The sequence below is a fragment of the Lampris incognitus genome, chromosome 11, assembly GCF_029633865.1.
Source record: "Lampris incognitus isolate fLamInc1 chromosome 11, fLamInc1.hap2, whole genome shotgun sequence".
Classification (NCBI taxonomy): domain Eukaryota; kingdom Metazoa; phylum Chordata; class Actinopteri; order Lampriformes; family Lampridae; genus Lampris; species Lampris incognitus.
The window spans coordinates 158,201-178,858 of record NC_079221.1 but is presented as its reverse complement, the minus strand read 5'-3'; the positions used below and the strand labels follow the sequence as shown (position 1 = coordinate 178,858).

At 43.3% G+C, this 20,658-nt stretch overlaps 4 pseudogenes; all 4 read left to right on the top strand.

Annotated features, from left to right (window-relative positions):
• Nucleotides 1–7,009: 7,009 nt before the first annotated feature.
• Nucleotides 7,010–7,208, top strand: LOC130121322 (small nucleolar RNA U3; annotated as a pseudogene).
• A 1,544-nt stretch (nucleotides 7,209–8,752) lies between these two features.
• On the top strand, nucleotides 8,753–8,920 carry LOC130121341 (small nucleolar RNA U3; annotated as a pseudogene).
• Nucleotides 8,921–10,468: 1,548 nt separating this feature from the next.
• Nucleotides 10,469–10,650, top strand: LOC130121347 (small nucleolar RNA U3; annotated as a pseudogene).
• Nucleotides 10,651–11,051: 401 nt separating this feature from the next.
• On the top strand, nucleotides 11,052–11,221 carry LOC130121343 (small nucleolar RNA U3; annotated as a pseudogene).
• The last annotated feature ends 9,437 nt before the right edge of the window (nucleotides 11,222–20,658 follow it).

Here is a 20,658-nt window from a genome sequence, read left to right as displayed (position 1 = left end):
ACTTTGGATAATTGAGGAAACGATGCAAATATGTATGTATTCTCTAGTTTTCTACTAAATTAAATGTGTTACACCAAACTGAGCCCCAAGCATTATTTTGTGTCTAATGGTGAAGTCTGGCCATCGAATAAATCTCCTAGCTTTGTTAGCCCCTGGCTGTACCATGCTTTAAACACTAGCTTATTGTTTTCCGCGGTGGTGTAGCGGTCTAAGCATCGGCTTTGTGTCGATGCAGTTGCCCACGGGGGTTCGCGCCCCGGTCTCGTCAGATCCGACTATGGCCGGACTCGATGAAGCAGCAATCATTGGCGACGCTGTCTTCGGGGGAGGGGCGGAGTCGGCTTGTGTTCGTCACGTGAATGCGTCTCTGTGTGTGTCGGAAAAATAGTGGTTCGGCCTGGAGTCGCCTTGTCACGAAAGTGGGGAGGCGGTCTCCTTCGAGACTGCCGGCCGGAGAGATGCAGTTGGCGAACGCATGCAGTACGAGGGTGGGTGTTTGAATTAAAATAGGCATTGATTGGCCACTAAATTGGGAGGAAAAATCAGAAATTTATTAAAAAAATTTTCTGCCCCCCCCTTTTAACATTCCATGTAGGGCTGCGACATCTAGTCCTGAGTCAAGCACCACTACTACCCTTCGTATCAACCCTAAAAAAAATCGGCAAAGGTAGTTCTTGTTGCTACAGGCACTTTTGTTGCATGAAATGTAGAAGATCCATCCAGTAGTGGAGCTAGAGTTTTATACAGGGATTGGCCAAGGCTAATTCAGGAGGTCCGCAGACAATGACAGAAAACTAGTGTATAACCCTAACCTGGCATTTAACGATTATGAATGAATCCTGTGGTTGCTGATTAGAGGTTGAAGTGATAATTCACTTAGCCCGGAGTGCTTCAATGTGGCACATGGTGTGGTCCGCTAGGGTTACTTCACTAGAATTCGTTAACATACTATGAGTAGCCAGTGTCTCTACCTCCAGAACTGCACCTCAATTTCTTTGTCACACACACTGCTATACTAATATACTATATTGGAGAGACTGGGGTCACTCTGTTTTCATGAATATATAATCTGGGTCCAAGTGTTGAACATCCAAAATATTTTCAGGAACTAAAGCCAAGCACCAAGGAGATAAGATAGCATTTGTGTGTGTGACATAATTTGCATAGTTTATTTATGGAAGTAAATTTACAAATAAACACTGCAATTTGATGTACCAGGTATGACCAACTTGTACAGACCTCTCTGATTCCCAAGTCAAACAATGTTTTTTGTTGTTTTGTGAAAACACAAGATATGCTTGCACAAAATATTATCAAGCAGAAATGGACTTGGAAAAAGAGAAAAATAATTTTGGTGCCCACCAAGGTTACAAACTTAAACAATGTTCCCTGCAATTATTGCAAGGTTTGTTTTTATTCAAAAACATAATTTCTCAAGTGGCTATAATTTCCTATACCTTACGATGGCAAACAGGCCATCTGCAAATTGTGGTAATGTTAACAGATTGATAAGAATTGTTCGTTTCGAGTTCAAGAACAAAAATCTGAGTGGATGGATTTCAGGTTCCTAAATGTTAACTTGCTGAACACTTGGTTGTATTAATTATCTAAATACTTGTATATTGTAACTTAGAACAGTTCGCTGTCTATGCATGGTGTGTATTACTAGCGCAGATGTGAACATAATGTTAGGCTAAACTGGGAACCTAGCTCTCTCAGCTGATTAACTCTGTTATGGAGTCAAATGGCCAGTATGCATCTACACAGCCACTCAACTTTCATAAAAGTTGTTCAGGAAACCTAAACTCGATGGTAAACCTTAAAACTTACTTCAAAATGGTGCTTTCACCGTAGGTCTGCCATAGTTGTCAGTTGCTTGTGTAACTCGTGAGCTGTGGAAATATTTTCTCATCCTCGATTTTTGAAAAGCAGTGTTGGATGTCAAAATAAACCCTTCTTTCAAGAAGAGGTGAAATGAGATGTCAATCGGCATCAAACTGCAAGTGATAGCGAATGAAGTTTTAGGATGGCATCTGGGCTGGCCAATCAGATGCCAGGGGTGTCCAGTGCCACCCCAGACACCCCTCTGGCTCCACCTTGATTGAGTGGAAGTTTTGTGATTGCACAGGAGCAAATTGTTGTCAGATGTCTAATAAACTGGCTAACAACCGTTTTTATTTTGTTTTAATTTCTTGACCTAGCAAGCACTGTGAGCAGCACTCACTACCTGCTAAACATTTTTAAAGTAGTTTCAAGGTTTTATATTTCATCCAACCTGATGCAGCACGCACTCAGAGATCGCTAATATAAATGGCAGGGAAGCAAGGAAAACTTTCATTCTGCTGTGAGTATTGGGGGAGGATGGAGTGCCCTCTATTGTCCAGAAACGCACATGATCTGTATGTGCTGAAATGTAGTCGATGAGGTTTTCTTGGTGAAATATGTTTCCATCCAAGTGTCAGCCTACCTGGACTAGCAAATTGCTAATGCTCCTGCATAAACATGGTTGTATTTAATTTGCAGGCGCTGGAATTGATGGACTCAACACCCTCACAGAAGGGACAGCCCACAAGAAAGGTAATTAAAAACTGCTCTCTGTATGAATAAATGTTCGAGTTTTGAGCTGCAATTGTTCAGTTATTTGGCGTTTGGTTTTGATTGTATGGTTGACGTGTGTACAAAAGGGAAGCACTATAAAAATGCCAATGTACATATCTAATTTATAGGCTCCAGCATCCCCGCGACCCTGAGAGCAGGATAAGCGGTTTGGATAATCGATGCATGGATAACAAAAGAATTCATGCACTGACATATCCTTGCATTAATGTAAGCCTTGTCTTGTTCCTTGCGATTAGGTCTTGTCAAAACAGGCAGCAAAATATATGGTACATTCTCTTAAAGAAGAACTTGGACGGAGGCCCAAAGACCCAGATCCAAACACAGGCCACCTCTTTATGACACACTCTGTCATGGATCTCAACAATCGGACACCAAGAAATGTAAGTAGTTGTAGTACTCTGTTTTTATTTTTTTGGGAGTGCACATTAATTAAATCATACATATGCCAGATTTAGCCTGTCATATAGTCCTACCTTAGCAATAACCTACAAACTTCATCTGAACACACTTTGCACAATTTACTAATTCACTTTCAGTTGGGTATGAATTTGAATATAATTAAGTGAAAACATCTCACATAAGCAATTGCAGCTCTTTTTAAGGCTTGTTTTCTATGATTAAACTATTTGTATTTTTGATACTGGTTTATGCCTACATTCCATTTGCCCCATCTTTTCTGTTCATGGTATAGAGATGAGTGACTTATTTCATATGGCCACATAGAGCTCGCTACCCCTGCAGCAGACAGCTATTAAATGTACAAGTACTTGTTGTTCTTATTTGGTTGATGTAGTTGTTAGTTTCAAATAAGACAACTGTACTTATTTAACTGAACTTTATTTGTGCGCCCAACAGCAAGTGGCCACAGCCTACCGAACATTTCAACAAGTGCCTTTCACTAGCAGCGCACCTTCCTCCTAACAGGAGGTTTACTGTAAAGACTGCAGTAGAAGTGACTAACAAAACAGGCTACTGTATTATAGGCACCAACAAAAGTTAACTTAAACTTAACTGTTGTCTCATTTAGGGCTGCAACTATTTTGACAGTCGAATAACTTATCGATTATTGATACAAATAATCGATTATTCAGATTATGACTCGCACAGTTACTCAATGGCTCTTATCTGTCTGCTTTCAAATGTAGCTTGAGGTTGTTTTAAGCATGCGGTAACGATAAAGATGAGACCTTCATTCAAAAATGTATTTTTTAATGACTGGCTAACTAGGACTAGTTCAGTGAGGGCAGTTGCTTGCTGGGGTGTACAAGTCTGCTTCCTTTGAAGAAAGCCATCCATGGTAGCATAACAAGATCCAACAAACCCACAACTTGTTCCAATTAATTTGAATGCGACCCACATTGGGCATGCACGCATAAACAACTTGCAGAAATCTTTCACAAATTCAAGTATCAAATCCTCCGGTGTTCTCCAAACTTTTGTGTTCGGCAGCAACACTATCTCCAGCCATACATGTCACCATGACAACAATGCGACGTTTAAGCAAAGAATTTCCAAATGGCAGACAGGCTCTGGTTTAACATTGTAAAGTTAGGGCACATGGAATGTGAACAGGATGGTTGTGAATATGTCCAATGTCATTAATAATTGATTGATCAAGAGAAAATGTATTTCAAAACAGAAAATGTTACAGCTTGTAACATGGCTTTTAACACTAACATTAGCTATACTAGCTAGCCAGCTAGCTTAACTAGACGAGTCTTCATCATGCAGACAGCCAACGCGCCACCTCTTCAGATTTTACGTCGCGTTGATCAGTGCATAATTTCCGTTGGTTGGTTAGTAGACGTAGCTCGTACTAACGGTCACATTGTGAGATGGTCATCCTAACTTTGTGACACTGTCAGACTTTTGTCCCAGGTTATCTTCGGTCGTAAGACTGGAATTATGGCCATCTTTGAACCTGTCTCGCAGTGCAACGTAAGACCACTTTTAGAACCCCGAGCAAACATATCGCCACGTTTACTCATCTGAGACGGCCCAAATCGCATAGTCTGTAGGAGAGAGATAATGTTTAGTTACAGAATTTTTTTCTTTTTCCAAAAAAAAAAACACACCCAAACTCCAAATCTGCCTGGAGACACACCATAGAGCCAATCGGTAATGAACAGGACAGCCCTCCAAATGGCACGTAAACTGACGATGATGATTGCTGCCTTCAGAAACTTCAGGGGGCTATTATGAAAGTAGAGTTGTCCTATATGGGGTTTTAAATTTTCAGTTCAGACAAAAACAATGTTCTTTACAAGGAAAAGAACTGATGATGAAATGAAACAAATTATGTAATCAAGAATTGGAAAAGTGGAACCCTTTCAGTTTTTAAGGATATGGTTCGATGAAAGAATTACATGCTTATCCATTCAGAAAGTAGTGGACAAATGTAAGAAGGTACTAAATGTAATGGTGTTTAGTTGGAAGTGAATGGGGCAGATGGAACTGCTTTGAAGGCCATATAGAATGGTTTACTTTGGTCAGTATTAGATTACGGCTGTGTAGTGTATGGGTCAGCAGCCAACATTGGGGGGAAAAAAAATGAGAAGGTACAATATCAGGCTTTGAGATAATGCAAAGGTGCATTTAAAACAAGCCCAATAGCAGCGTTACGGGTAGAAATGGGAGACATGCCACTAGAAATGAGAAGGATGGTTATCCTTGAACTACTGGGCTAATTTACAGGGCCATAGTCAGGATCATCCAACACTAGACACTTCAGTCCCTTGTTGGGAAAAGGAGAGAAGGGAAACAAAAAGCTTTGGATGGACAATGACACGGAAAGCAATAGAATTTGAAGTAGATCAATTAAACATTGAGCCAACAGTGCCTTTGCCAGCAATACCACCTCGGATACTTCCAGATTCCTCAGTAGATTTCCCATTATTAGAAAAGAACAAATGTAAGGATTTGAATTCTGATTGACATAAAATACAGGCTTACATTGATAATTACACAGTTGCATCCAGATTTATATGGATGCATCAAACAGGTCAGTAAATCAAGATGGGAGGTGAATTGTAAAGAAGAAACATTCAAATTTACCGTATCCTTAATCCATCAAACTCTATCCGCATCCCTAACCCTAATTCTGGGGGTATCTCCAAGCCAGCACTGGCGTAGGCCCTCTGGTGACACACGCTGGCCCGGGCATTCAACCCTTAGCTTTCACTCCGAGAAGGTCAGTATTATCCATCAGAAATGCCATTGCCATGGTTCGCTTGCCTACTGCGAAGAGTTAGTCTCTGTTGCTGTGGTGTTCTTTATGGGATTGTCTACCTGAGTAAGTAAAATCTTACCCTAACAAAAACCCAACCCAAAGGTGTGGAAAGATCCGGCAATTTTATCCAAAACTCACTCTGAGAAGCTCAAGACTTTACATAAGAAATGCCATTGCCGTCGTTAGCTTGGCTACTGCGAAGTTAGTCTCTTTTGCTGTGGTATTGTCTGCCTGAGCAGATAAATCCCGTACCCTAACCCAACCGAATCATGTAGAAGGAGGCATCCGTTAACTTTATCCAAAACTCACTCTGAGAAGCTCGGTGCTTTCCATTATAAATGCCGTTACTGTGGTTAGCTTGGCTACCGTGAAGAGTTAGCCTCTGTTGCTGTGGTATTTTCTGTGCGATTGACTGCCCAAGCTGATAAAACGCTTACACTAATCGAAATATGTAGAAAGAGCCGTCCGTTAATTTTATCCAAAACTTTCATTCCGAGAAGCTTGGTACTTTACATCCGCATTGCCATAATTAGCTTGGCTACGATGAAGAGTTGGTCTCTGTTGCTGAGGGATTGTTCGACTAAACGGATAAAACCCTTACCCTAAGTGAAACCTGTAGAAAGCACTTCAGTAATTTTATCCAAAACTTTCACTCCGAGAAGCTTGGTACTTTGCATCACAAATGCCATTGCAGTGGTTAGCTTGGCTACTGCGAAGAGGTAGTCTCTGTTGCTGTGGTGTTCTCTGTGCAATTGTCTACCTGAGCTGATAAAACCCTTACCCTAAGCGAAACATGTAGAAAGAGCCATCTCGTTCTACATCTTTCAGTCAGGGTTGGCGTAGGGTTATGGTCAGCAACAGAGACTTACCATAGTAAGAGACTGTCTTGGTGGTTGCCAAGCTAACCACTGCAGTGGCGTTTCTGATGGAAAGTGCAGAGCTTCTCGGTGTGAAAGGTTTGGATAAAATTAACGGATAGCTCGTTTTACACGTTTTTGTTAAACTTGGGGGTAGAACTAGGGTAAGAGGTTGTTTTTTTTTTTTGCTCAGGCAGCCAGTCTCTGCTGTAGAATTGTCTACCCTAGCAGATCAAACCCCAGCCCTAACCGCAAGATCCACCCGTTAAGTTTATCCAAACCTAACACTAACCAAAAGCTGCAGAAGACTGTATTTTCAGCGATCATTTCTGCCTTAACTTCAAATATGTTAAGTGATTCCCGCCAGCCACGATAATGGGCTGTTGTGAATCTTCCTGAGCGCAAAGCGGGTACAGGAAAGTTGTTTAATGACAAACTCTGCTTTTATGACCGTTGAGTGCTCCTTTATGGGAGCTTTGAGGAAGGAGCACATTCTGAGGGGTTAAAAAGGGGGGGAAATCCAGAACTCCTCCAGTTTTATCCAGACCTAAATTTTAGTCCTAATCCTTACCCCTAAAAACAGTAAATTGCAATAGCAGACCACTTCAAAAAAAAGCAGCTTATATTACTCTAAACCCCACCAATAACTTTTCAAGCTTAAAGCAGGGTAAACTAATCAAGATGGGAGGTGAATTGTAAAGAAGAAACATCCAAATTTACCGTATCCTTAATCCATCAAACTCTATCCACATCCCTAACCCCAATTCTGGGGGTATCTCTAAGCCAGCACTGGCAGAGGCACTCTGGTGACACGCGCTGGCCCGGGCATTCAACCCTTAACTTTCACTCCGAGAAGCTCAATATTATCCATCAGAAATACCATTGCCGTGGTTAGCTTGGCTACTGTGAAGAGTTGGACTCTGTTGCTGTGGTGTTCTCTGTGCGATTGACTGCCTGAGCTGATAAAACCCGTACCCTAAGCGAAACATGTAGAAAGCGCCATCCATTAACTTTATCCAAAACTTTCACTTTGAGAATCTTGGTACTTTCCATCAGAAATGCCATTGCGGTGGTTAGCTTGGCTACCGCGAAGAGTTAGTCTCTGTTGCTGTGGTATTCTCTGTGCGATTGACGGCCCAAGCTGATAAAAACCTTACCCTAATCGAAATATGTAGAAAAAGCCGTCCATTAATTTTATCCAAAACTTTCACTCTGAGAACCTTGGTACTTTTCATCAGAAATGCCATTGCAGTGGCTACTGCGAAGAGTTAGCCTCTGTTGCTGTGGTATTCTCTGTGCAATTGTCTGCCTGAAAAAAACCCATACCCTAAGCGAAACATGTAGAAAGAGCAATCTTGTTCTACATCTTTCAGTCAGGGTTGGTGTAGGGTTATGGTCAGCAACAGAGACTGTCTGCCTGTGCAGATAAAACCCTTACAACTAAGCGAAACATGTAGATAGAACCGTCAATTAATTTTATCCAAAGTGTTTACTCTGAGAAGCTTCGTACTTTCCATTAGAAATGCCATTGCCATGGTTAGCTTGGCTACTGCAAAGTTAGACTCTGTTGCTGTGGTATTCTCTGTGCCATTGTCTGCTTTGAGTGCTCCTTTATGGGAGCTTCGAGGAAGGAGCGCATTCTGAGGGGTCAAAAAGTGGGAATAATTCAGAAATCCACCAGTTTTATCCAGACCTAAACCTTAGTCCTAATCCTTACCCTAAAAACATTAAATTGCAATAGCAGACAACTTAAAAAAAAAAGCTTATTACTCTAAACCCCACCAACAACTTTTGAAGCTTAAAGCAGGGTAAACTAATAAAGATGGAAGACAATGGGAGGTGAATTGTAAGGAAGAAACATCCAAATTTACCGTATCCTTAATCCATCAAACTCTATCCACATCTCTAACCCTAATTCTGGGGGTATCTCCAAGCCGGCACTCTGGTGACACGCGCTGACCCGGGCATTCAACCCTAAACTTTCACTCCGAGAAGGTCAGTATTATCCATCAGAAATACCATTGCCATGGTTCGCTTGCCTGTTGCGAAGAGTTAGTCTGTTGCTGTGCTGTTCTAGAGAAATGTGTTTCTAAAGTGAGTCCTGCTACCCACGATGATGAGCTGTGATGCTTCTTCCTGAGCATAAAGCAGGTACAGAGAAGTGGTTTAATCACAAGTTCTGTGCTTTTGTGGAAAGAAGCATGCTCCGAGTGGTAAAATGCAGAGAGCCATCAATTAATTTTATTTAAACCTAACCCTAAAAACAAACTGCCGTAGCAGTGAACTTAAAAAAAAAAATCATTTATAATGCTCCAACCCCCACCATCAATTTTTCAAGTTTAAACTGGGTAAACCAATCACGATACAAGACAGTGGGCGATCAATTGTAAAGAAGAAAAATCATCCAAATTGAACCTACCATTAACCCATCAAACTCTCTCCATAACACTAATCCTGAGGGTTTCTCCAAGCCGGCGCTTAGGCACTGTCCACCTGAGCAGATAAAACTTTACCCAAACCCTACCTAAACCGAAACATGTAGAAAGAACCATCTGTTAATTTGATCCAAAACTTTGACTACGAGAAGCTTGGTATTCTCCTTCAGAAATGACATTGCTGTGGTTAGTTTGGCTCCTGCTAAGAATTAATCCCACAAAGAAAACCATAGTAACAGAGACTGTCTTGGCGGTTGCCAAGCTAACCACTGCAGTGGCATTTCTGATGAAAAGTAGAGCTTCTCGGTGTCAAAGGTTTGGATAAAATTAACGGATAGCTCAGTCTACGTTTTTCTGTTGGACTTGGCGGTAGAACTAGGGTAAGAGGTTTTTTTTTTTTTTTTTTGCTCAGGCAGCCAGTCTCTGCTGTAGGATTGTCTGCCCTAGCAGATCAAACCCCAGCCCTAACTAAGATCCATCCGTTAAGTTTATCCAAACCTAACGCTAACCAAAAGCTGCAGAAGACTATTTTCAGCGATCATTTCTGTCGTTCTTAACTTGAAATATGTTTCTACTAGAGGAACCCTGCTGCAATGTAGCGGTTTGGTTATCCACCCGTCTAAATCTTCATCCTGCCAGCTAACCGCCTGCCCCTAAACCCCCCACTCCAACGCCCTCCCCCCAAATGCTCAGAATCATCTGAAATGCCGAGAAAAGTGGTTTACCCCCCTACTTCAACTCCCTCCCCCCAAATGCTCAGAATCATCTGAAATGCCGAGAAAAGTGGTTTACCCCCCCTAGTTCAACTCCCTCCCCCCAAATAATCAGAATCATATGAAATGCCGAGAAAAGTGGTTTACCCCCCCTAGTTCAACTCCCTCCCCCCCAAATGCTCAGAATCATCTGAAATGCCAAGAAAAGTGGTTTTTAGGAAATGCATATTTTGCATAATTATGTATAATTGTTAAAATTGTTTTAATTTTCTTCTATTTTTCTGGTCCTCTCTGGAACAATACCAACCACCTCCAAAAAAAATTTGGATCATAAGTGCATTTTTGCAGAAATGCGTTTATTTTGCATAATGCCAAACATTGATAAGTCTGATTTTTTTTTTACATAGGTGAAAAAATGAAAGATGCTCAATCATCTGAAATGCAGATAAACGTGGTTTTTAGCCATTTTTAGAAAAATCCATATTTATGTATAATTTTAATTTTCTGGGATTTTTCCTTTACTCTCTGAGACGATATCTACCACCTCCAAAAAGAATTGGGATCATAAATGCTTTAGTTTCCGGTCCCGCTATCTACACTAACTAACAGACATATACGCGCACATTACGAAAACCTATGAGTAGAAAGTGATTCCCGCCTGCCACGATAATGGGCTGTCATGAATCTTCCTGAGCGCGAAGCGGGTACAGGGAAGTTGTTTAATAACAAACTCTGCTTTTATGACCGTTGAGTGCTCCTTTATGGGAGCTTCGAGGAATGAGTGCATTCTGAGGGGTTAAAAAGGGGGAATAATTCAGAAATCCACCAGTTTTATCCAGACCTAAACCTTAGTCCTAATCCTTACCCTAAAAACATTAAATTTCAATAGTAGACAGCTTAAAAACAAAAAAAGCTTATTACTCTAAACCCCACCAACAACTTTTGAAGCTTAAAGCAGGGTAAACTAGTCAAGATGGAAGACAATGGGAGGTGAATTGTAAGGAAGTAACATCCAAATTTACCGTATCCTTAATCCATCAAACTCTATCCACATCTCTAACCCTAATTCTGGGGGTATCTCCAAGCCGGCACTCTGGTGACACGCGCTGACCCGGGCATTCAACCCTAAACTTTCACTCCGAGAAGGTCAGTATTATCCATCAGAAATACCATTGCCATGGTTCGCTTGCCTGTTGCGAAGAGTTGGTCTCTGTTGCTGTGCTGTTCTAGAGAAATGTGTTTCTAAAGTGAGTCCTGCTACCCACGATGATGAGCTGTGATGCTTCTTCCTGAGCATAAAGCAGGTACAGAGAAGTGGTTTAATCACAAGTTCTGTGCTTTAGTGGAAAGAAGAATGCTCTGAGTGGTAAAATGCAGAGAGCCATCAATTAATTTTATTTAAACCTAACCCTAAAAACAAACTGCCGTAGCAGTGAACTTCAAAAAAAAAATCATTTATATTGCTCCAACCCCCACCATCAATTTTTCAAGTTTAAACTGGGTAAACCAATCAAGATAAGACAGTGGGCGATCAATTGTAAAGAAGAAAAATCATCCAAATTGAACCTACCATTAACCCATCAAACTCTCTGCATAACACTAATCCTGAGGTTTTCTCCAAGCCGGCCCTTAGGCACTGTCCACCTGAGCAGATAAAACTTTACCCAAACCCTACCTAAACCGAAACATGTAGAAAGAACCATCTGTTAATTTGATCCAAAACTTTGACTACGAGAAGCTTGGTATTCTCCTTCAGAAATGACATTGCTGTGGTTAGTTTGACTCCTGCTAAGAATTAATCCCACAAAGAATACCATAGTAACAGACTGTCTTGGCGGTTGCCAAGCTAACCACTGCCGTGGCATTTCTGATGAAAAGTACAGAGCTTCTCGGTGTCAAAGGTTTGGATAAAATTAACGGATAGCTCGGTCTACGTTTTTCTGTTGGACTTGGCAGTAGAACTAGGGTAAGAGGTTTTTTTTTTTTTTGCTCAGGCAGCCAGTCTCTGCTGTAGGATTGTCTGCCCTAACTGTAAGATCCATCCGTTAACTTTATCCAAACCTAACGCTAACCAAAAGCTGCAGAAGACTATTTTCAGTGATCATTTCTGTCGTTCTTAACTTAAAATATGTTTCTACTAGAGGAACCCTCCTGCAATGTAGCGGTTTGGTTATCCACCCGTCTAAATCTTCATCCTGCCAGCTAACCGCCTGCCCCTAAACCCCCCCACTCCAACGCCCTCCCCCCAAATGCTCAGAATCATCTGAAATGCCGAGAAAAGTGGTTTACCCCCCTACTCCAACTCCCTCCCCCAAATGCTCAGAATCATCTGAAATGCCAAAAAAAGTGGTTTTTAGCCATTTTTAGAAAATGCATATTTTGCATAATTATTAAAATTGTTTTAATTTTCTGCTATTTTTCTGGTCCTCTCTGGAACAATACCTACCACCTCCAAAAAAATTAGGATCATAAGTGCATTTTTGCCGAAATGCATTTATTTTGCATAATGCCAAACATTTCTTAGTCCCAGATTTTTTTTTACATAGGTGAAAAAATGAAAGATGTTCAGAATCATCTGAAATGCAGATAAAAGTGGTTTTTAGCCATTTTTAGAAAAATCCATATTTATGTATAATTTTAATTTTCTGGGATTTTTCCTTTACTCTCTGAGACGATATCTACTACCTCCAAAAAGAATTGGGATCATAAATGCTTTAGTTTCCGGTCCCGCTATCTACACTAACTAACAGACATACACGCGCACATTACGAAAACCTATGAGTAGAAAGTGATTCCCGCCCGCCACGATAATGGGCTGTCATGAATCTTCCTGAGCGCAAAGCGGGTACAGGGAAGTTGTTTAATAACAAACTCTGCTTTTATGACCGTTGAGTGCTCCTTTATGGGAGCTTCGAGGAATGAGTTTAAACAGGGTAAACCAATCAAGATACAACACAATGGGCGATCAATTGTAAAGAAGAAAAAACATCCAAATTGAACCTACTATTAACCCATTAAACTCTCTCCATAACCCTAATCCTGAGGGTTTCTCCAAGCCGGCGCTTAGGCACTGTCCACCTGAGCAGTTAAAACTTTACCTAAACCGAAACATGTAGAAAGAACCATCTGTTAATTTGATCCAAAATTTTGACTACGAGAAGCTCAGTACTCTCCTTCAGAAATGACATTGTTGTGCTTAGTTTGGCGACCGCGAAGAGCTAGTCACTTTCTGTGGTATATTCTGTGGGATTATCTGCCTGAGCAGATAGAGCTTTACCCCAACCGAAATGTAGAAAGTTTTTTTTAAACTGGATCCAAACATTTTACTCTGAGAAGCTCAGTATTTTCCATCAGAAATGCCATTGTCATGGTGAGCTTTGCTACCACGAAGAGTTAGTCTCTGTTGCTGTGGGATTGTCTGCCTGAGCAGGTAAAACACTTGCCCTAACTCAACCAAACATGTAGAAAGAGCCATCTGTTTATTTCATCCAAAACTATCGCGCCGAGAAGCTCGGTACGTTCCATCCGCAGTGCCATTGCCATGGTTAGCTTGGCTATGATGAAGAGTTGGTCTCTGTTGCTGTCAGATGTATCGGCGTAGCGGTGGAGATTGATACAACTTGACACTATTAGTATCTTTAGCCTTTGGCATATTTATTTTCCATCAGGCTCATCATGCGACCATGTTGTCGCATGATCTTGAATCAACAAGTCTACCGGAACTGGTAGGCTACCAACAGAAGAAGTGGCAGTGACATCACATCCTGATGCACTGCCTAGTGTAAACATTGCCCTCTGGTGGACAAATAATATTATTGCCCTCTACTGGGCACAGGAGTTATATCCATTACTATGAACACAATAAGTAAGGGCGTACATTATATTATAATAAAACATTCAACACCCCCACTCGCACATAGCTTATTGTGGTATAACAGTGCAATGTAGAAAACAATAACCAAAAATATTCCCGCTATTTGGGGATTAGTTACCAAAATAACAAAAATACAATGAGTCACACCATACATGGCGTTTTAGCAGTTCAAGTACCAAACAAGTGCTGAGCAAACTTTTTAAGTTGTAGCTTTGTGGCTGGTTTGGTCATCAAGTCAGCGATCATGCTGTCAGTAGGACAGTATTCCAGAGATATCTTACCACTACTAACAGTCTCTCGTATGAAGTGATATTTAATATCAATGTGTTTACATCTTTGGCGATTAACTGGATTTCTTGCTAAAGCAATTGCTCCTTGGTTGTCATCATAAACCTTAGTTTGTGCATATTTGTATTTATCCATACCCTTGAGTAGCTGATGTAAATACATACTCCTGAATAGCTGACGCTAAGGCCATGTATTCTGCCTCGCAGGTAGATAGTGCAACTGTCGGTTGTTTCCTACTCTCCTCCTCTTCGTCCTCTGCAACCTTTCGGGCTCCGTCTCCTTTTCCCTTCTTCCTGCACACTGAGTCAGCGTGCGAGTTGCTCCTGCAGTGACTGCACCACACTTTCTGGGTGCACTTGGTCCTGACATGTCCTTTAACACCACATCGGTAACACGTCAGAGTGGCTTCCCCATCTTTTCTTTGTGTCTTGGTGCCTTGTTTGCTTTGCTTAGTGTTAGTCTTCATCACAGTGTCCGCAGATCCAGACGTCCTCATCTTTTCGGACTCTTCATACACCCTCAATCTTCTCTTAAAGTCTTGGAATGTGACATTGTCCTCATTTTGTGTTACATGGACAGCCAGTGGTCTGAATGAGTCAGGCAGTCCATTCAAGATGGTGGCTACAAGTAGCCCATCACTTATATTCTCTCCTGCATCGCGGAGAGCTGTTATAATATTCTCTGCCCTTATTATGTAATCTGTAACAGTCTCAGTTCCTTCCATACTTATAGTGGTCAATGTGTATGTAATGAATGAAAGGTCACGTGTTTAACTTGACCTACTCACGGGTGTACGTGCAGTGCGTGTGACGTATACAGGAAGTGAGAAGCGCATGTTATGAAGGTTGTATGTCGGATGAACGCTAGTAAAAGCTACACAGTTAAGAACCTACGAAGTCGGCTCGTTCTTGAATTATTCTTATGTCAGTAAGACAAGGCGTCTACGGACATTACATGGTGTCAGAATAGTCTGTGTATCTGAACACGAGCGGTCATGCCGAAGTTTAATCCGCCGAGTGAATTCAAGTTTGACTGCCCCGTTGAATGGCCGGAGTGGAACCAACGGTTTTCGCGCTTCAGGCTCGCGACAAAGCTGGATAAAGACGACGGGGAGATTCAAGTGAGTTCGCTGATTTATGCAATGGGAAGCGAGGCTGAAAAGATATTCAGCTCGTTTGACTTCGCGGCGGAGGGTGATAAAGTGGACTATGATATCGTACTGAAAAAGTTCGACGACTACTTTATTCCCCGCCGTAACATCATACATGAGAGGGCGTGCTTCTATCAACGTAGCCAGCAGCCAGGAGAGACAGCGGAGATGTACATCCGGACATTGTATGAGCTGTCTGAACACTGTGAGTTTGGGGACAAGAGGGATGAACATATCAGAGATCGTCTGGTAGTGGGCATAAAAGATAAGGTGCTCTCCCGTCAGTTCCAGCTCACAGCGGACCTTACTCTGGTGAAAGTCATTGAACAAGTGCGCCAGGCGGAGGCAATAACAAAGCAGCTCAGCCTCCAAGCTAACCAACCAGAGGCCCAGCTGGCTAACGTCAATGTTGTCCGACGGCGGGACGAACGCCAAAACAAAAAGGGCGGACAGCGTCATGGTGGCGGCAGTCCGGCAACCAACAAAGTAGATGAATGCGGGAGGTGCGGCAAGACGCAGCACACCGATGAGCGGAAGTGTCCTGCAACGAACAGTAAGTGCAACAAGTGTCATAAAAAGGGACATTGGGAGCGTGTATGTCACTCTAAAGCGGTGAGAGAAGTCACTGAAGAGGTTAAACAGCTGTACTTTCTGGGAGAAGTTGGCAAAGAGAGCAGTCAGGAAGATTGGACTGTTAGTTTAACAATAAGTGATGTACCAATAACCTTTAAAATTGACACGGGGGCTGACGCTACTGTTATCAACCAAGGGACATTTAAAAAGCTGAAGCCAAACATAAAACTGGGACCTCCTGACACATGCTTCATAAGCCCAGGTGGAAACATCAGCTGCATAGGACAGTTTCAAGCCACAACCAACTACAAGGAGAAACAATACTCCTTTCCAGTGTATGTGATCAAGGGGAGAGGCAGCTGTCTGCTGAGTCGTCCAGAGGCAGTGGAGATGGGTCTAGTGAAGCGGATGAATGAGGTCAGTGGAGTTTTCGGTTCAAGTGGACTGCTGAAAACAGACCCAGTGAAAATAGCTCTGGTGGAGGGTGCCCAGCCATACGCGGTGCATACAGCCAGACGGATACCGCTGCCACTTGTACCACTGGTTAAGAAAGAACTGCAGCGCATGGAAAATGAGGGCATTATTGAAAAAGTGACTCAGCCCACAGAATGGTGCGCCGCTATGGTGCCGGTGCTGAAACCGAACAAGAAAGAGGTTCGCTGCTGCGCTGACCTCAGGAGGCTGAATCGAGCGGTGAAACGTGAGAAATAGGTGCTGCCCACTATGGAGGAAATAATGCCAAGGCTCGCAGGGTCAAAGTTCTTCACAACGTTGGATGCAGCAAGTGGGTTTTACCAGATCCCCTTGCATGAAGACAGCAGGGGGCTCACCACTTTCATCACCCCATTTGGGAGGTATGCTTTCTGCCGCCTTCCATTTGGTATAACGAGTGCTCCAGAGATTTTCCAGAGAAAGATGGCGGAAACTCTGACCGGGCTAGAGGGCACAGAGGTGTACATGGATGACATCCTTATACATGGAGAGACTGAGGAAATCCATGACCGGCGCCTAGCAGAGGCGCTGGGGGTCATTGAAACAGCAGGTCTCAAACTGAACCAAGCGAAATGCAAGTTCAAACAGAAACAAGTCCGCTTCCTTGGTCATATCATCAACGAGGCAGGCATCAGACCTGACCCGGACAAAGTGGCCGGAATAGAGAACTTTCCTCAGCCCCAGAACGTGACGGAACTCAAGAGGTTCCTCGGGATGGTGAACTATTTGGCAAAATACGTCCCAGAGCTGTCCACTGTAGGTCAGCCGCTTTATGGACTGCTTAAAGCAACGACAGAGTGGCTGTGGGGACCTGCACAGAACACAGCATTCCAAGACCTTAAAGCAGCACTCGCCACCGCCCCGGTACTCACCTTTTATGACATCACTAAGGCTACGGTGGTGTCAGCAGATGCCAGCAGCTACGGGCTGGGAGGCGTTCTGCTCCAGCAGCACGGGGAACACTGGAAGCCCGTGGCCTACTGCTCCCGACGGCTGAGTGACGCAGAGACAAGGTACGCACAGATCGAGAAAGAGTGCTTAGCCAGCGTCTGGGCATGTGAAAGGTTCGAGAAGTACTTGTTTGGGCTTCACAATTTCAGACTTGTCACCGATCATAAACCACTAGTGCCTCTCATGAACAGCAAAGACTTGGATAATGTGCCCATTAGGTGCCAGAGACTGTTAATGAGGCTGATGCGTTTCAATGCAGTGGCTGAATACGCACCAGGCAAAACTTTAGCTGTGGCTGATGCACTCTCCAGAGGCCCAGAGCAGTGCTACGGAGATGGTGCTTCTCATGATGATGTTGCAGCGCACATTGATGCCATCGTGTGCCAGGTGCCTGCCACACCTCAAAGGATGCAGGAGATAAAACAGAGCACGGATGGGGATCTGCAGCTCCAGACAGTGTTGGGCTTCATCAGACACGGCTGGCCTGAGTATGTCGATAAAGTGCCGGAGACAGTCAGAGACTTTTATCAGGTGAGAGGGGAGTTATCTGCGGTAGATGGTTTAGTCATCAGAGGCAGTCGTATTGTCATTCCCACAGAGATGAGGGAGGTGATCTTAGACAGAATACACGACGGGCACCAGGGGATAGTTAAGTGCAGAGAGAGAGCTAGCCAGTCAGTGTGGTGGCCCAAAATGACAGAGCACATTACAACAAAGATACAGCAATGTCAATTCTGCAGAGAACACAAGAACACACAGAGAAAAGAGCCTTTAATGTCAAGTGAGCTCCCATCCAGACCATGGCAGAAAGTTGGCATAGACCTGTGTGAGTACAAAAAGCAAAACTACTTGATAGTGTCTGACTATTATTCCAGGTTTTTGGAGATCCTAAATCTACCAACAACTACTAGCAGTCAGGTTGTAGCTAGGCTGAAGGCTACATTTGCACGTTTTGGTATCCCTGAAATTGTAGTTAGCGATAATGGGACACAGCTAGTTTCAGAAGAGATGAGGAGGTTCAGTGAGGATTATGATTTCATCCATGTGACTTCAAGCCCACACTACCCCCAGAGTAATGGACAGGCAGAGAGGGCTGTTCAGATAGCCAAAAGCATATTAAGGCAGGAAGACCCTCTCCTCGCCCTGTTGACATACAGAGCTACACCCTCTTCTTCCACTGGAGCCAGTCCAGCGGAATTGCTCATGGGTAGGAGACTCAGAACCACCTTACCCACATTGCAGCATAACCTGAAACCGGCCTGGCCTAAAGAGGAACTGATCAAAACCGCTGACGCCGCAGCCAAATCGAGGCAGGCTTTCTACTACAACCGCAGGAACGGCGTGCGGACACTGCGCCCACTGAACTCGGGTGACGCAGTACTCACCAAACTTGATGGACAGAAAACATGGACAATGCCAGCAGTTGTTCACAGTCAGAGCTCCACTCCCAGATCCTACATAGTGGAGACAGCTCAAGGTGAACATTACAGAAGGAACAGGCGCCACCTGTTGGCCACACCTAAAACACTCACCTTTGTCAGCAGGGATCCTGACCATGTCACTCCAGGGGAGAGTGGAAACACGGATGAGTCCCGAGCAGCAGAAATGCCAACGTCCACACCATATGTTACTCGCTCTGGCAGGGTGAGCAAGCCTGCAATCCGGCTGGATTTGTGAGGCCTATGGACTTGTGTACTGTGGGGGATTTTTTGTGAAAAGGGGGGTGATATACAGGTTAGAAAATCATCTTAGAGGGGGAGATGTAATGAATGAAAGGTCACGTGTTTAACTTGACCTACTCACGGGTGTACGTGCAGTGCGTGTGACGTATACAGGAAGTGAGAAGCGCATGTTATGAAGGTTGTATGTCGGATGAACGCTAGTAAAAGCTACACAGTTAAGAACCTACGAAGTCGGCTCGTTCTTGAATTATTCTTATGTCAGTAAGACAAGGCGTCTACGGACATTACAGTGTACAGATTCAGAATCCTGGGCTTGCTTTTACCTGTATAGTGCTCTCAATATTTTTAGAGCTTTGCGGCCATCTTCAGCAGCATCGTGTCTTATTAATGACAGACTTATCATCAAGTGAATTTACTAATTGTGCATAACAGTCTGCATTTCTTGCTACATCTGTAGCTATAGCGTTAGCATCGGCACCGTCGGCTGGTGCTTGTAAAATAGTGTCTTTTAATTTCAGAATGTGTAACCGGCTAAGAAATCTTGTCTCCCACAGATCGTACTTATCCTCTGCTCCGTCGAACACGGGCCTCATTAACTGCTGCTGTAACAAGGAGACCGTTCCTGCTGCAGCCGCCATTATCACTTTCTTTTCCAAGTTCAATCTCCAAACGTTGAACTGCGGCTTGTAGAAACTCTCGTTGCGCGCTTTTCACTGCATTTTCAGCGGGAGTCTCTCGGCGCCGTCTTCAGAAGCCCTTTTAGCCTAGCTAGTAGCTTCACTTGGCTAACAGACAAAAGTTCGTTTTTCTGTTACCTTTCCTTGCTCTAAACTGGCATGACTGGGCCCATAACCTGTCAGATGTATCGGCGTAGCGGTGGAGATTGATACAACTTGACACTATTAGTATCTTTAGCCTTTGGCATATTTATTTTCCATCATGCGACCATGTTGTCGCATGATCTTGAATCAACAAGTCTACCGGAACTGGTAGGCTACCAACAGAAGAAGTGGCAGTGACCTCACATCCTGATGCACTGCCTAGTGTAAACATTGCCCTCTGGTGGACAAATAATATTATTGCCCTCTACTGGGCACAGGAGTTATATCCATTACTATGAACACAATAAGTAAGGGCGTACATTATATTATAATAAAACATTCAACAGTTGCTGTGGGATTTCTGAGGGATTGTCCGCCTAAACGGATAAAACCCTTGCCCTAAGCGAAACATGTAGAAAGCACTCCGTTAATTTCATCCAAAATTTTCATTCTGAGAAGCTCTGTTCTTTCCTGCAGAAATGCCATTGCCGTGTTTAGCTTGGCTACTGCGAAGAGGTAGTCTGTCGCTGTGGAATTGTCTGCCTGAGCAGGTAAAACACTTACCCTAACCCAACCGAAACATTTAGAAAGAACCATCCGTTTATTTTACCCAAAACTATCGCTGCGACAAGCTCGCTACACTCCATCAGAAATGCCATGGTCGGCTAAGGCTGCCACCAAGACTGCCTGTTGCTTTGGTATTTGTATGGGATTCTCTGGCTGAGCAGATAAAACCCTTACTCTTAAGTGAAACATGTAGAAAGAGTTGGCTGTTAATTTCATCCGGAACTATCACCCCGAGAAGCTCGGTACTTTCCATCAGAAATGACTTTGCTGTGGTTAGTTTGGCTACTATGAAGAGTTAGTCTCTGTTGCCGTGGTATTTTCTGTGGGATTGTCTGCCTGAGCAGATAAAACCCTTACTGTAACTCTACTCTAACCAAAAGATGTGGAACGACCCAACCCTTAATTTT